The sequence below is a fragment of the Podarcis pityusensis genome (assembly GCF_964106645.2).
Source record: "Podarcis pityusensis genome assembly, chromosome: 16".
In the NCBI taxonomy this organism is placed as follows: Eukaryota; Metazoa; Chordata; class Lepidosauria; order Squamata; family Lacertidae; genus Podarcis; species Podarcis pityusensis.
In genome coordinates this window covers 11,132,784-11,150,161 of record NC_138041.1, presented here as the reverse complement: position 1 = coordinate 11,150,161, position 17,378 = coordinate 11,132,784, and the positions used below count along the sequence as shown (strand labels likewise).

Here is a 17,378-nt window from a genome sequence, read left to right as displayed (position 1 = left end):
TGCTACTAATTGGTGATGCTTTAGGCAACACCTGGTCTTAGCGGAACCCCAAAATTTAGATTATAATGTGTATAACTTTACTTGTGGTACTTCAGCCCTGCAATGTCTGGGGGCCACTCCTGCTTGCTCTCCTGCAAGGGGTTTTAGATTTCTGCCTTAAAGTCCGCTCCTGATGATGTCATTACTTCTTATGTGCCAGAATCCAACTTGACTGGAAAGAAGTACAGATTATCAAAATTCTGACACAGCCCACCGGGTATGTAAACCAGTAAACCCTATCCCAAAACCCAGACAGCATTTCCTTGGGGTTCTGACAGTACCAACACCCAAGGGGAAAACCAATCCTTTAGTTGTTTAGTTGTGTCCGACTCTTCGTGAACCCATGGACCAAAGCACGCCAGGCACTCCTGTCTTCCACTGCCTCCTGCAGTTTGGTCAAACTCATGCTGGTAGCTTCGAGAACACAGTCCAACCATCTCGTCCTCTGTCATCCCCTTCTTCTTGTGACCTCCATCTTTCCCAACATCAGGGTCTTTTCCGGGGAGTCTTCTCTTCTCATGAGGTGGCCAAAGTATTGGAGCCTCAGCTTCACGATCTGTCCTTCCAGTGAGCACTCAGGGCTGATTTCCTTCAGAATGGAGAGGTTTGATCTTCTTGCAGTCCGTGGGACTCTCAAGAGTCTCCTCCAGCACCATAATTCAAGAGCATCAATTCTTTGGCAATCAGCCTTCTTTATGGTCCAGCTCTCACTTCCATACATCACTACTGGGAAAACCATAGCTTTAACTATACGGACCTTTGTTGGCAAGGTGATGTCTCTGCTTTTTAAGAATCCCAAGTATGAAGAGCTAAAGGACCAGTCTCTGCTTCTGGGGTCTCACACACTAAAAATGAATTATTATTTTTTGAGTAGCATAAGACTGGATAGCTTATCTGGCTAGAGCATGGCGTTGATAAATGCCAAGGTTGCAGGTTCGATCCTTGTATGGGACAGCTGCATATTCCTGCATTGCAGGGCTTGGGCTAGATGATCCTCAGGGTCCCTTTCAATTCTACAATTTTAACAGCTGCATGGTGTTCCCAATCCTTTTCACTCCTGTTTACTGGCCATCTTTCTTTTTTTCCCTTTTCCCCGCCCCATGGATTGGATGTAGCCAATGAAGGAGGACTTATTTGCAAGAGTAAAAGGAAAAATGGCCACTGTCTTCAAGAGGATTACATGTATTGAGTAAGCGAACGTTATAAGAATTCTAAGGTCCCAAATATAAAATAAACATTCATAAATGTACAAGGCAAACACATAAGTATATAAACCATGTGTCTGTAATAGTACAGGAGAGCAATCCGGAAGCCATTTTGACTCTCCCAGTGACCTCAAATATTCCTCTGCAGTGAGGAAGGAAATGAGAAAGCCTCCTTATTGTCTCTTTACTCAAATCCTGTCTTGAGGGAGTATTTGTGTATGAATAGGGTGAGCCTGTGACCTGCATTCAGGAACTAAGCATTTAGCATCTCAAAAGGCATGGCCGGCCTGCCCAGGTGGAGCAATCAGTGACGATTGTCAGCTATCTTGATAAACAGGATTTCTGTTGGGGACCACCTCCTCCTGTATTGTATGTATGATGGTTTTTTTGGGGGGGTGGTCTTGAGCTACAGGATGGGCAATTTCAAAAGTCTATATAAGGGCTTGCACACCATTGTTCAGGGAACCTACTCAAGGACTCTATACGGGCTCTTGGATACACCATAAGGGGAAAGGAGCGTTTTTTTCTATAACACTTAAGATTGTCTCCTTGCCACCACAATGTCGCAGCAGCGCATGCTCCCCCAGAGCAAGGAAACCTTCCTTCAGTCTTACAACAAGAGGCTGAAAGATGACATCAAGTCGGTCATGGATAACTTCAGAGAGATAATCAAAACTGCAAAGATTGAGGAAGAAACCCAAGTTTCTCGGGCAACCCAAGGTGAGCAGGACAACTGTGAGATGTATGTCAGAGCTGCAAATATTGTTCGGGCTGGTGAGTCTCTTATGAAGCTTGTCTCTGACCTAAAACAGTTCCTGATCCTCAATGACTTCCCTTCCATCAACGAAGCCATCAACAATGGGAACCAGCAGTTGCGCAGCCTTCAGGAGGAATGCGACAAGAAGCTGATTGCCCTGCGTGATGAGATCTCCATAGACCTCTATGTGCTGGAGGAAGAATATTACTCCTCCGGCTATAGTCTGTGTGACATCAACAACCTCCCGCTGTGTGAAGCATATTGGAGACAGGAGCCAACCACGTCCTCTCCAGGCCTAGCCATGCCTCTGGTGGCTGCCTTGCATGGAGCAGGCCTGAAAAGGGAGCCTGCAATTCTCCCCAGCTTTGTGGCATTTTGACAGTTGAACGTTCTGGTGGTGCCAGTTCACCTGAACACTTGATTGCAACATGTATGTGGCGTTGTTAAAAGTAGGATTTTGTGGGGGATGTTAATTGTAAAAATGTATATTCCTCTAACTGTTAACAAATTATTTGAATAAAGTCAATTTTTATACATACAAAAAACCCCCAAACCATTTCCAACACAGCTGCAAAGTGAGGAAGACCCCAGCTTTACAAGGCTGGATCACGTTTAGCGTTTGGGGGCTTCCTCCGCTCGCTGATCACCTTGCCAACTCGGATCCCACCCTGCTCCGCCTTGCAAAGCTGCCCAGGCGTGGCCTCCTTCACCTCCACCCTCCCGGCCCACATCCGGCCTTCGCCCTTATTTCTTGGTCCGGAGAGTCCTTGCTACCGATCGTTGGGTTTTTTTAGTGCAGGGGGATTTTGGAGAGGTCGCTTGCGCCGACTCTGCGCTCTCAGCTTGGCTAGAAGTGCCATGCAAGGTAAGCTGGTTCCCCCCACCCCCTGCTGACACCCCAAAGCAATATCTATGAGCTTTGTTTTGGGGTGTGTGTCTTCCTTCCCCGAATTGGGCGCCACGGGACGCAGCTGAGCACATCGTGCGCCGTGTGGATTAGGAAGGTGGATTTGTACCGAGTCGGACTGTTGCTGCATCTGGTCCAGTATTGTCCACACTGACTGGCAGCAGCAGCAGCGTTCCCCGGGGTTCCAGGCGGTGTCTTCTCCCTGCCCTACCTGGAGATGCCGGCGATTTCTGCATGCCAAGCAAGCGATCTAGCGCTCTGGGTGCTCGGTTTGGAGACGGGTAGTTTGAAAAAGCGCGCCAGGCTTGTACAGTAGAGAGCGGAGGCAGGCAAGAACATCGGGTGAAGAGGATCTTGGATTTACCGAGCCTGCAAGTCTCGGTTTTGCGGCTGGATCCAGGCCCTGTTTACTCCCGCCTATCGATCCCGGCGGGATTTATCACTCCTCCGGAATAGGGCGCCATCGATCGGGGTGGGATATTTGTAAGACGCGTCAGAGCCCGTGATCGATTTCGCTCCTGGAGAAATTGCTGTCTAGAGTTGCGCCGCAGCCTCCTGGGGATTTGGGGCTGTCTAGGGTTGTGGCAGCCGCCTTTGGAAGAGCTGTACAGGGTGGCGATATTTATTACGTTTTTTTAGGGAGGCCTGTATGCCGTTTAATAAAAACAACATAGATGATATAAAATAGCCATTAAAAAGCATTAAAAAGAGACTTTTGAGAACAGTGCATCATAATTATCGAATTATAGATCAAATAAACAGATTTGAGAAACAAATGTGCGCAATGCAAGCACTGTAAGCTATAAAGGCATTGGGGTTATTAATGATCCGCACCAGACCTAGGGCTACTTTCCTTTAAGCTTGTCTGGAAGTTCCTGTGCAGTAACTGCCTATTTCCATTGAAGGATAAACGCTGTATTTGCTCAGATACACTCATTTCCTGTGCTGCAGGGCTGACGATCGCTGGTACCCAAAATAGTTCCCAGGATTTAGCCTCCGTTAGTTCAGCTGAAACCCCCTGGCTGCCCTGCACAGGGGCATTTTCCCCAGTACAGTAGCTGGGAAGCTAATTGATTCACCGCCACCCAGGACGGAAATTCCAGAAGGACTAGAAACATCAGTCGTTGTTTTTAAAGTCATGTAGTTTAATCAGAGTATTTTTAATCAACAAACAATTGTTTCCAAGCCAGCACATTGACGCTACAATACAAGACCTGCGGGGGTACCCCAGCAGAGGCAGAGATTATTTGGTTTGCTTGAGAGAATGCAGGGAGGAGGGAGGGGCTGGTTGCCTTCGAAGTTGTGATAAATATTATTAGTAATATTAGCCAAGGTGATTGCAAATGATTAGTGGCCAATTACAGGTTAGTCAACGGCTACTTTGAGTAGAACCAACACTGAACACCCCTTATAGTTTTTGTTAACCCACACTAACTGTTTTTGTGAGGTGGGAGCACCCATATGCTTCTGTATTATTCCTTGACTCTGGGCCTCTGGAGGGAGATTCTCCTCGCAGTATCAAGATGGCTGGCATCCTGCTGAATGCGCCAGGCGGGCCTTGACAATATTTCGATGTTTTCTCCTTCCAGAGTAAAAATACCCATCTGCGTGAGCAGATTGGCAAAGGGGGTTTGGGGTTTCGCAGAGCATGTGTTCTGGAGCAGGGCTGTGTCCCAGAGGAGGCCGCAGAAAAGATGGCTTGCCTTAATTTTCTCTGTCACATGAAGTGCTTCTTCAGAAGAGCTGCGGATCTGCACGCAACGAACCAGCCGGCTACTTGTGTCGTTCCTGAACTGTGGAGGGTATTGTTGCGACAACCAAATTTCAGTCTTTCCTTTGGAATAACATCACAGCCAAAGTTGTTCATATCAGTTGCTCTGATGTTGCATATTTAAATTAGCATGCTTGTGGAGAGGGTGGACTGTATTTTATGGTGGGGGCCAAAGAAAGAGAATAAAATACAGTGAAAAAATGCATTTTCATTGGAGCCAAGGGAGACGCCTGGTCCAAATCTGTGCGCATTGCTGTTTCAGTAGCATTTCTGCCCATGATAATTTTAAAAGTCTGTCTCTCACTTGCTTTATGAGCTCTCTGCATTGAGCACTGCAGTCTCACATGATTAGGAAGCTGCCTTGTGTGGAGTCAGGACTGTTGGCCCATCATGCTCAGTATTGTCGACTCTGACTGGCAGCAGCTTCCCAAGGTTGCAGGCAAGCATAATTCCTGGTCCTAGCAATTATTGCATGCAGAAGGTCCCAGGTTCAAAGCAGATGCTTTGCCACTGAGTTAGCAGCCCTTGAAACAGGAAGCTTTTTTATACTGAATCAGACTATTGGTCCACCTGGCACAGTGTTACTACACTGGCTGGCAGCAGCTGCCACAGGTTTCACATCGGATATTCTCAGCCGTACCTGGAGGGAGATGCTGGGGATTGAATCTGAGACCTTCTGCCTGCCTGTGCTCTGCCACTGAATTATGCCTAGTTCCCGATTATAGCACAGCGCACCATGTATCTTTATACATCAGCAGCGTAGAATTTTGGCTCCATGTGTCAGGACTTCAAAGCTCACAGCAGGGAGCAAGATGCTGATAATGGGAAGAGATTTTTTTTTTTTGCTTCCTTTCAAAGGAAAGAGACTCTTCATTATCAGCTTTTTGCTGTCTGCCCTGTGTGGTTGAACTGAGCAGTTTCAGATGCGCAGGAGTGCGCTCTTGCACACCCAGAACCAGCAGGATCACTGTCCTGTCACATCAGCCAGTGGGGGTGGGAGACAATGCTGCTGGATCCTTAGTGCTGGGTTTCAGCCTCAAACAAGAGCACAGGGGTTGCTTTAAAGTCCTTTGCCCAAAGCACGCTGGCTAGGGGTCAGCAGATAGGGGAGCAGAGGTTGTGAATGGGCATAGCTCATGAAATAGTCAGATCCTGTTTTTCAATTATATTTGCATTGCTTCTTTCAGTTTCTCATATTGCATTGGATCATTCGTTTATTGTGTCTCTGATTGTTTTCTGTGGGATTCGAATGTTTATGCCACAAAATGCAGTGTAGGAAAGGAAGTGGTACAAATGCAATTAAAAACTACGTGGCGTCTAGCGCAGTAAATCAGAGGCTACAACAGGGAGAGGAAAACCATTAAGTGACTTGCCGAGGCCCTCAGCAATTTTAAAGCGGCGGGGAAGATTGGGAACCACTGATGGAGGCCTTTAAGTTCTGGGCCTCTACAGTCAAACCTCGGTTCCCGAACGCCGAAAGTAGCTGCTCCGGTTTTTTAACAATTTTCGGAAGCCGAACGTGCTGTGCGCCTTCCGTTTTGAGTTTCCCTATTGTATCAAGGCTTCCGCTTTTGGTTGTCGGAACGTTTCGGAAGTCGAACGGTCTTCCGGACTGGATTACGTTTGACAACCGAGGTTTGACTGTACTACTGTTTGGCCCAGTATAGGGCAGGGGGGGGGGAACCTGGGGGTGGGGGTAGGGGTCAAATATTTTCGGAGTCTGGCCAATGAGCCTGGATAGCTCAGTGGGTTAGACCATGGTGCTGATAATGCCAAGGTTGCAGGTTCAATCCCTGTATGGACCAGCTGCATATTCCTGCATTGCAGGGGGTTGGACTAGATGATCCCCAGGGTCCCTTCCAACTCTACAGTTCTATGATTCTATGAACACCAGGCCAGAGCAGGTCATGTGATAACCACCTGGCTTCTGCAAAAGCTTCTTGAGATCATATGTTTTTGTGGGCCTGAGTAGGTTTTGGGTTGCTCCACATAGCAGCCCATCTTTGGACTCAAATGGACTCCACAAATGAGAGAGAGAGAGAGAGAATGTTTGTGTGTGTGTGTGTGTGTGTGTGTGTGTGTGTGTATATAGATAGATAGATGATAGATAGATAGATGATAGATAGATAGATATAGATAGATAGATATAGATAGATAGATATAGATATAGATATAGATATAGATATAGATATAGATATAGATAGGATAAAAACCAGGCACAACCATTTTCCCCCTGATTATTTTATTAACATGCTAAACGTCAGTCCACAAAGCAGCTTCTGTCAGTGCCCCGTGGTGACGCTGATTGCCATTTGCAGAGGGGCCCGTTGGAGGTTTTCCGCAACCAGAGTAGGGGTGGTGGAGCGGCGTGTCAGTGCTTGAGAGTTATGTGGCGGCCATCTTTGTAGCGGGTTCTGGCCCAACAGCAGACTGGCCCTGGAGCAGAGGGCGCGTGGATCTCGCGAAGGACAGTCCTTTCCCGTCGGTGGGATTGCGGGGCCCTTGTCATTGGGCTTTAGGTTTATCTCAGGGCTTGGTAATAGGGAAATGAGACCCGCTGGAATTAAAAATTGGTGATGGTTTAAGGATTTGCCCCTTCCCTCTCCCCGTCTTGTGGGAGCAGATCTGTTTCAGTTATCTGTAGCCCAGGCTGCGTTATGCACCATAGATTTAAAGCACATTGCTTCCCTCAAATAATCATGGGAACTGTAGTTTGCTGTCCCCACCCCGAGCTACAATTCCCAGCACCCTTAAACTACAGTTCCCAGGATTCTTGGGGGGCATGGTGTGTGCGTTTAAATGTATGGTGAATATGCAGCCCCAGTTTTAATCCAGCTATCTGGACCAGTAAATTTCCATTCTTAGTTCAGATCTTTACTCCCTTCCCACTACTTCTGAGTCTTAGCAACTGGCTCTGAATTAGTAGCTGTTGTGGTAATGGTTTAAGGAATCCATGAAGGGTTGTTTTTTTGTCACGTCTGCAAGAATTGAGTATATTCTTGGGGGAAAAGATATAGTATGCAAGAGATCAGATGCCTATTAAGTCTATTACAATTTTGGGGAACACTCAGGTAGCACAAAGCTTGATGGAATTTGCTTCTTGGCAGATTCTTTCACCGGCTTGCAGCTGACCTCTGGCAGATCATATCTTAATTGCGTATGTTAAAATTCTCTGGGTTTTTGTGAGGATAATATGGAGAAGCGGAGAGCCATGTTAAGCCACCTTGAGCTCTCTGGAGGAACAGGTGGGATAAATATGCAATAATATTTTAAAAATGAGAGATTTAAAACCTGGCAAGTTTGGCTATCTCAGTATTGATGATTTTGAAATCTAAACATTTGCTCTTAAGGATTTCACATGAGGTGTGTTTTGCACACTGGGGCTGGCGGCGGGGGGGGGGGGAGAGACTTGTGGATCATGTCTCAATGGTGGCGTTCATGCCATTAATGTTTGGATCTAATACTATGGTGTTCAGTTTCGGAGCACAAAACCTATAAATAACTTATCTATGAATGTTCTCAAAATGGCTTTTTAATCTGCCATTTCTAATAAGAATTTCTTTCCTGATCCCAAATATATGTGGAACGCCCTCTCATCAGATGCCAAACATACATGACTTTTAGAAGACATCTGAAGGCAGCCCTGTATATGGAAGTTTTTAATGTTTTATGGTATTTTTATATTTTGCTGGAAGCCACCCAGAGTCAGATAGGTAGCATATAAATAAAAAACTATTATTATAATTATATATCTATATATCTCTATATATTGGAGGGGGTGGGGGAAGAGTAGCTATAAGGCTTTTCATTTTGTTTACTAGCAAAGAAACAAACAAACCCTGAATTGGGCAGTGGGCAAGTCTGACCTGACCCGCCAAACCGCAGTGGGGGGTAGCAGCAGGCTAATTTTTCAAAGTGCAGACATTTTTAAAAAACGCATTAAAATATTACAAGTCTAGCAATGGCTATCTTCTCTACCTCTGTCCCAAGGCTGGCCTGCCCCCTTCTCTTCCCTGCCTCTCCCCACCCTGCCCACTGTAATCTAGCGCCTTCTCAATGGCTTTCAGTGAAGGGACGTTGGCTACGCGGCTATCATCATGGCTATTGGAAAGTGGGAGCGCCCTCCCGTGGGTGAGTGGCACGTGAGCTTGAGGGTAGCCCCCTGTTTTGTTTGTTACCCCCCTCCCCAAACTCCGGAGAGGGTCCAAGCCCCACCCTTGCTTTGAATATATTACAGTACGTGCAAAAAAATAAATACCACTAGCCCCACCTAATATGGGTAGGATAAGGGGACGTTAGGGTAAGGCAGGCTGTGTGTCGTGGCGGAGGGCTGGGGGGTGGCATGGGAGACGGGAGAGGTGGGTTTGGTGTTGCTGCAGCTGCTGCCGTTCAGGGACTGGGGTCCTTTTTCCGTTTCTGGAAGCGCCGGAACTTCCCCTGGATGGCGAGGGCGGCCTTCTCCGTCTCGGGCGCATTCAGGTCAATGTCTACTTCCTCTTCTTCTGCTTCTACCACCTTCTTGGCACTCCCCGCTTTGTCTGTGTGGAGAATCAACAGGTGCACGCATTGAACACAGAGTAGGGAATGGCACCGTAGCGGACGTTTGCACAAAAGTGATCGAGAGGGTGGAGCGATTCTGTTGCAAGGGAAGGTTGCAGACTTCTTTGTTCAGAAAAAAGGCAAATAAGCAGCAACATGATAGAAGTTTATAAAGTTATGTTAGGCAAGGAGAAAGTGGATATAGAGTTTTTCTCCCTCCCTTATTGTTGGCCGCTCTGAGCCCGACTTCGGCTGGGGAGGGCGGGATATAAATACAATTTTATTATTATTATTCTAGAGTTTGAGGACATCCAAGAAAATGGATGCTTCAGGCAGATAAAGGAATAAACCAGGTGAGGGGAGCCGATGGGTCTCAAACCCTCAGTGAGTTAGGAGCTTCCCCTGCACGTGAAGGCAGGTTCTGGAGAGTTGAGTGGACAAGACCAATAGTGGGTCCAATGGTCAGGAAGGAGTAAACCCTACACAAAAACAGAGTGGAGTCCCTAAGATAGTTGGCTGGCGCCTTGTACTGTACACCTCCTTCTGGCAACTCCTGCCAAATGTCTTGCTCTGCTTTCCTTTGGACCACATCAGTGATGCTAAGAAGGGGGTCTTGTCATCTGGGCAGCCCAGGACCTCCATACACACTGCCCAGACATGCGCCCCAGAGAGGTCATTTTGGTGTTTCTAATGCAGCAAAAAACATGCTGAAGGCAGCAGTTATGAGTTATCATCACATCTGGCACTGTAGTTATCAAACGGTTTTGTTGTAAGCCAAAAATCTCAGGAGATAAGCTATTTTTGGCTTACAACAGTTTGACTTGGCCCCCAGAGATGTGCTCCATTGTCTTTCAAGACAAATGGACGCTAACAACCTTCTCACTGGACTACAACTCACATCAACGCTGAACATTGGTCACGCTGGCTGAGGCTGATGGGGATCGGAGTCCAACAACAGCTGGAGGTCACAACATTGGCGACCCCTGACATGACTGAAATGACCCTATAACTCAGAAACTGTTGCTTGAAGGAGACAGAGGACCACGGCTTCTGTGTCCACCGGCAGCAGACACCACTGCAAAGAGGAGTACAGATCCCTCTCAGCCAATCAGCCATTGGTTAGGTAAGTGTGTCAGACTGCAGCTCCCATTAACTCAACAAGTATGGCCCATTGGCTAGGGATGGAGGGAGCTGCAGTCCTACAGAATCTGAAGGACCACAGGTTATCCTGCCCCTGTTTCACAGGCCCGAACAATATAACAGTCATTTGCCAGCTACTAGGTAGTTGTGGTTCTTAAGAGCCAATAAACTCAGGATGCTGCCAGCCTTCACCCACGTAAGCTGTCATGTTCAGTCTTCACTCTGCCCCCATTTTTGATGATCTGTCCCAACCACCCAAATCCTGCCCTGGATCTGCTCCTCCTCCCACTCCACAGGGTCAGTATATTTAAATCAAATCTACAGAGTGTGTTGGATTACCCAATAAACAGGCTCGGCACGTGCTTAGGGTGTCAGCCAAGAGCAGCAGCGAAAGAAAAAATTATTGAAGAATTTGACATTTGATATTTAAAAAAGCATCAAAGGCGTCATCTAGAAGTAGCTGCTTTCATTTCAGCATGCATCTCAGTTTTGTGTGATTTTGAAAAACAATTTTTTATTGTATGGTTTAGCATTGCTTTCATTTTGAATTACATATGGGGGGAACCATATCTTTTCAGTGCTTAGGGCCTTAATCTGGCCCTGAATAGGCAGCTGCTGGTAGGCAGAAACTTGGATGAGGGTATTGAATGTGATGCCCTCAGATATTGGTGGACTACAATTCCCATCATCCCTGACCACTGGCCATGCTGGCTGGGGTAATGGGAGTTAGCGTCCAGGAGGGCACCACATTGGTGTCCCCAGATTTAGGAGAACATGTACACGTGCCAATTGTGAGTTGTAAAAAATAAAATAACAATTTTATTATTTATATCCCGCCTATCTGGGTTTCCTCAGCCATTCTGGGTGGCTTCCAGCACATAAAAAATAAAATAAAAAAGCACTTTTTAAAAAAGCATCCAAATGGGAAGCCAAAAAAGGATCAAGACACTTCAGAAGAAGAAGAAGAAGAGTTTGGATTTGATATCCTGCCTTTCACTCCCTTTAAGGAGTCTCAAAGCGGCTAACATTCTCCTTTCCATTCCTCCCCCACAACAAACACTCTGTGAGGTGAGTGGGGCTGAGAGACTTCAAAGAAGTGTGACTGGCCCAAGGTCACCCAGCAGCTGCATCTGGAGGAGAGGAGACGCAAACCCGGTTCCCCAGATTACGAGACTACCGCTCTTAACCACTACACCACACTGGCTCTTCAGGACATTTGAAGTAGCCATTTATGCCTGCCCTCCACCAGGGGTGCGGCCTGCGTGCGTTTTGAACTCGGGACATCAGTGCCAGAGCACAGTCTACTCTTTAAGTAGGCCCTGTGAGGGCGCTGACCTTCACAGCCTAGCCCTGCCCTGCCCTAGAGGTGGTCAGGGCAGCATGGATATTGGGTTGCCTAGCAACCACAGGCAGAGAGCTGCAAGGGCAGAAAGCATCGCAGCCTCCAGGTTGCCTAGCAACCGTTAGCTGACGGGGCCTAAGTACCACTGCCTCTATTCCTCCCACCCTTTCTTCCTTTGGCGTTCTGTGAATGACAGCCCGCCTTACTCAGGCCACAATCACTGTCTAGAACGGGGACAAAGTGTGTGGAGGGTGGGTGTGGAAGTTGGAAGGGAGGTGTGTGCTCACACATTAACTTCCCCACGTTTTTATCTATCCCATTAGCTCCAAATGGCATGGCCAGTTGTTCGGGAGGATAGGAGTCTTAAGTCCAGCAACATCTAGAGGGTCACAGGTTCTTCTCCCTTCTAGTTGAACATAATTCCACCCCCGCTATCAGTTGATAGAACCTTTTAAAAAAAAAAATAATCTTATATTCACAAATATAACTAAGTGGAGGGAGGGTAAGGACAATATATATAACATTTTTTTAAAAAAAGAAATGAAAGGGAGCTAATATATGAATAACAAAAACCCCACCATCATTTCATATTAAGGATTTTAGTATTATTATTAATTAGAATAATAATAGATATTCACACTTTGGGCTGCTGTCAACTCTCAAGTAGAAAAAGGTCCCTGGTTCAATCCTCAGAATCTGCAGGTAGGACTGAGAGAACCATCTCTGAAACCCAGTCAGTTGCTGCCAGTCAGTGTGGACAATACAAAGCCAGGTGGGCTGATGTTTTCACTTTGTATAAAGCGTCTCCCTGTTCCTGAGGTAATCCATGTTTGATTAAAAAGAGTGTGTGTGCATGTAATAATAATAATAATAATAATTTTTATTTATATCCCGCCCTCCCCAGCCGAAGCCGGGCTCAGGGCGGCTAACAACAATCAAATAATCAAACAATCAAATAATGTAGGAAAAACATTGTTTTGATTATGTTACCTGACCCAAAGCAAAGGCATGCGGTCAAGTTTAATAATGAAAAAATCAGTTGCAAGTTCTTCAGTTCTTATGGGCTGCTTAGTCATTAACTCTCTTGCCCTTAATTAAGTCTGAGAACATATTACAGGCTTAGCATTCATCTGGGTTGTTCTTTTTCTCAATTTGGATCAAAGCCAGTCTGGGCGGAAACACACCAGTATGCAATATTTCATTTTTAAAAAATGACAGGATCGATATGGATTTTGGCTCATGTTTTCTGTGCACTACTTCCAAACCAGCGATGGGAGAGCACTGAATTCAGAGTAAATGGAAGTGTGATGGAAAAGAAGACAACCCACTCCACCTGGAAAAGGTGAGGTCACTGAACACACTCTTGGGCTGGGGCATTGTTTATGTGGTTTCGTGTTACTGATTTTAATTTTTTGCATCTTTATTTTTAGATCTTACTACGCTATACATATGATTTCTGTTGAAATTATTCAGTTTGGTTGTGCGCTTCCTGATGTGCTTTATTTATTGTTCATGACTACTTTTGTTATGTCAGTAAATATGTAAACTTTTTTTACATGTTGTAAGCCGCCTAGATTTCCCAGTAGTGATGTATGGAAGTGAGAGCTGGACAATAAAGAAGGCTGATCACCGAAGAATTGATGCTTTTGAATTATGGTGCTGGAGGAGACTCTTGAGAGTCCCATGGACTGCAAGAAGATCAAACCTCTCCATTCTGAAGGAAATCAGCCCTGGGTGCTCACTGGAAGGACAGATCCTGAAGCTGAGGCTCCAATACTTTGGCCACCTCATGAGAAGAGAAGACTCCCTGGAAAAGACCCTGATGTTGGGAAAGATGGAGGGCACAAGGAGAAGGGGACGACAGAGGGTGAGATGGTTGGACAGTGTTCTCGAAGCTACCAGCATGAGTTTGACCAAACTGTGGGAGGCAGTGGAAGACGGGAGTGCCTGGCGTGCTCTGGTCCATGGGGTCACGAAGAGTCGGACACGACTAAACGACTAAACAACAACAAAGCCACCTAGATCATGGTTTTAGCTATGGAAAGGTGGAAACAAATAAGATGATGATGATGATGATGATGATGATATACACAGGCCTCTAATGCAAAAGAATTTCAAAAGGAAGCTGGATCTCAGTGGAAAGTTGGAGGGGCGATTTTTTGGGGGTGCAGATTTTGCCAGCATTCCTTACTGCTATTCTTGCTGCCAGGTCTAATTCCCCATCATGCGTGGAAGAAGACCACCAACAAGTTTCACACATACTCCTCCGACTCCTGCTCCCCGCTTGAAATAAAATACAAAAGAGGGGTGCTTTCTCCCCCTCCTTGTTATGATGTAACCCCCACCTCTCAAATTTTTGCAGAACATTCAGAATTTCAAATGTTGGAGCAACAATGTCCCAAACTTCCCGCTTCTCAGTACTGAGCCGCCTCTTCCTGCCTCTGGCCCGTAAAGGAAATCTCCATGGTCCTGATTACATTTGCTCTACATTTTGCCAGACCTGACTGCCGGTCTGGAGCAAGAGATGGAGACCAGGGTTCAAATGCGTCATTCAGCCATGAAGCACCTTGTAGGATTGCTGTGCGGATGACATGGGAAGAGGGAGAACCACACGCAGCACCTTGAGTGCCCTGGAGAAAAGGTAGGAGCTAACAGAACTAACTCTCAAACAACAAGCCAGTAGAGAAGGGGAGGGAGAGTTAATGGCAGCTCCTTCTTGGTCCTTTTATACCAAGACAGACGATTGGTCCATCTAGCTCAGCACTGACTGGCAGCAGCTCTCCAAGGTTTCAGAAAGGAGCCTTCTCCCGGGTCTACCTGATGATACGGGTGGTGTTTTGGGTTAAAACACAGAGCCTAGGACTTGCCGATCAGAAGGTCGCGACGGGGTGAGCTCCCGTTGCTCGGTCCCTGCTCCTGCCAACCTAGCAGTTCGAAAGCACGTCAAAGTGCAAGTAGATAAATAGGTACTGCTCCGGCGGGAAGATAAACGGTGTTTCCGTGCGCTGCTCTGGTTCACCAGAAGCGGCTTAGTCATGCTGGCCACATGACCCGGAAGCTGTACGCCGGCTCCCTCGGCCAATAAAGTGAGATGAGCGCCGCAACCCCAGAGTCGGTGACCTAATGGTCAGGGGTCCCTTTACCTTTACTTAAGCAGATGATCAGTTGCGGAACTGCGACCCTTCCCCAACAGGAGAAGCTGCCTTATACCAAGTCTATGCAGCTCAGTATTGTCTACTCTGACTGGCAACAGCTCTCTAGGGTTTCAGACAGGGGGCAAATATAAACTCTACACAGTGATGCCTGGGATTGATCCTGCGACCTTCTGCAAAGCAGATGTTCCGCCCCCAAGCGATCAAGGCCCTTCTCCTTTGCAGCCGAGTGTCTGGCAAGAGCATCCTAGAGGAATAAGCTGTCATGCTCAGCAAAGGGGATCTGTTAGCAGCTGCAGAGTGTCCTTCTCTTGTGAGCCTTCCCTTCCTCTCCAGCACTCCGGGATGCCATTGCCTGCCCTTTTTGGTCCGCTCTCTCGTTACAGCAATTTGCCCAAGTGGCATTGAGTGCCCTCGGTCAGACCTTGTCGAGTCGCATTTCCATGGTTAGAGCAGCAGCAGCAGCTCCCTTTAATGAAGGCTTAATAGAGACTCATCAGAACAGAGGAAGCTGCCTTCTACGGAGTCTGTCTTATGGGTTGTCTCCTGTTATACACAGAGTAGACCCATTCAAAATAATGAGGCTAAGACCACATTCGCGCCATACATTTAAAGCATTATCGTGCCACGTCAAGCAGCCATGGCTTCTCCCCAAAATGCTGGGAGCTGTAGTTTGTTAGGGATGCAGAGAGGTGTTAGGAGACCCCAACTCTCCTCACAGAACTACTATTCCCAAAATTATCTGGGAGTGGGTCTTAAACCACTCTGGGAATTGTAGCCCTGTGAGCAGAATGGGGGGGGGGTCGCCTAAGAACTCTCAGCACTGTTAACTAATTCTACAGCTGTTTAAATGTGTGGGGAGGGTTTTGTTTTTTGTTGTTTTAACTATTTACTTGTGTTTTCACCTTGTATTTTTATCCTGTGAACAGCCTTGAGATCTTGTGATGAAGGGCACTATAGAAATCTAAACAACAACAACATTATTTAAATAATTTAAATTTAAAGCCATGACTGCTTTAAATGTATAAACAAACCAACCAACAAACCCCTGTTGCAAAATATGACTCAGCAAAATCGAAAGCAACACGATGGCCAGAAACAATTACAGTATAGAAAACTTTATGGAATAATGCAAAACATCAAAACTATCAAACTGAAGTCTCTGAAAGTCCTTGAATAAGTCACGGTGCCAGACTTTACCCGGCAGAGACTACATAATCGCATGAGCACTGTTCCAGAGTACTTTTCATTCTCATGTATATCATATCAATTCGAAAAAAGATTGGTTAATGAAGTAATTGCACATCTTTCTACTTACGAGTGTTTGTCGAACTAATTTTCTGATGAAGAACTGAACGAAATAGTAGTTGCTATCCGGACACACTGTTTAGCTGAGTTCAGAGTTGGACATCAGAATTGGACATTTGCCAATTATACAAACCTTTACAGGCTTGCTCTCTGCTGGGTAAAGTCTGGCACCGTGACTTATTCAAGGACTTTCAGAGACTTCAGTTTGATAGTTTTGATGTTTTGCACTATTCCATAAAGTTTTCTATACTGTAATTGTTTCTGGCCATCGTGTTGCTTTCGATTTTGCTGCTTTAAATGCATGGCATGAATGTGGCCTAAGTGAGTCATGTCCATTATTTTCAGTGGCTCTGCTCGAAATAGGACTAATGTTCGATACCCAATGGGCTGCGGGACAACGTTGCCTTCAAGACCCAAATATCTCAGAAGCCCACCCTATACTAAACTACAATGGGACTCCCTCCCCCCGTACCGTAGAACACCATTCCTGTCCAGATACCACAAGTGCCCCACTATCTGTGCTCTCCGGAAACAACAGAAGACATTTTTTGTTCCTATAAACTTTCCCAGCTGGAGGTCTAGGTCTCTTCCATGGGTTTCTACTTGCCGTTGTTTTCAGATTTATCTGCTGTTATTTTCTGCATCATTAAAAAAAGCAAAACTATTTTCCAGCTGTTTTTAATTGCATGTTTTGCATTGCCTTGAAACGTGTGTGGAAGGCGACATAAATAAATAGCCTTGGTTTTTCCCAGGATGGGGCTGCGTGGGGATGATGCCCCTGAGACTGGCAGAGAAGTTGGCAGCCTGGAACAAAGAGGAGGAGACGATGAAGAGTGTGTGTGTGTGCGAGCGCCAGCTGCTTTCACTCACCTTTTTCTTCCTGGCCTGGAATCTCACTGGGGGACGGTGACTCATTGGAGCTGAGCTGCAGAGAGACAGAGAGAGAGAGAGAGAGAGAGAGAGAGAGAGAGAGAGAGAGAAGGGCACTCCATTAGAACGTACTGTATTTTCGGGCACATGGCCTCATTTGCCTCCAAGCTCCCTTGTCATTCAGACATCCCTGTGTGCGTGTTTGCCTGTCAACGTCACGCAAGGAGAAGCTTCCGGAATAGCTACCAGGGAAAGAGAGGAACTTTATATAGGGTGGGTGTCTCACAGGCACCGCTAGGGATGTGCTGACCTCTCTCTGTACATCTTTTGTTCCTCTTTGAAATGATT

The 17,378-nt window shown here is 46.4% G+C and overlaps 1 long non-coding RNA gene and 1 pseudogene across 2 annotated transcripts; one reads left to right on the top strand and one right to left on the bottom strand.

Moving 5' to 3' along the window:
• Positions 1-1,642: 1,642 nt before the first annotated feature.
• Positions 1,643-17,020, top strand: LOC308465061 (mediator of RNA polymerase II transcription subunit 22 pseudogene; annotated as a pseudogene). The gene is made up of 4 exons (XR_013991548.1): positions 1,643-2,866; positions 12,919-13,042; positions 13,267-14,341; positions 16,913-17,020. The product of XR_013991548.1 is annotated as a mediator of RNA polymerase II transcription subunit 22 pseudogene (transcript).
• LOC308465184 lies at positions 6,905-9,070 on the bottom strand. Its single transcript, XR_013980328.1, has 2 exons — positions 7,758-9,070; positions 6,905-7,715 (listed from the first exon to the last, which is right to left on the bottom strand). It is a non-coding gene; the product is annotated as an uncharacterized lncRNA (long non-coding RNA).
• Positions 17,021-17,378: the final 358 nt, after the last annotated feature.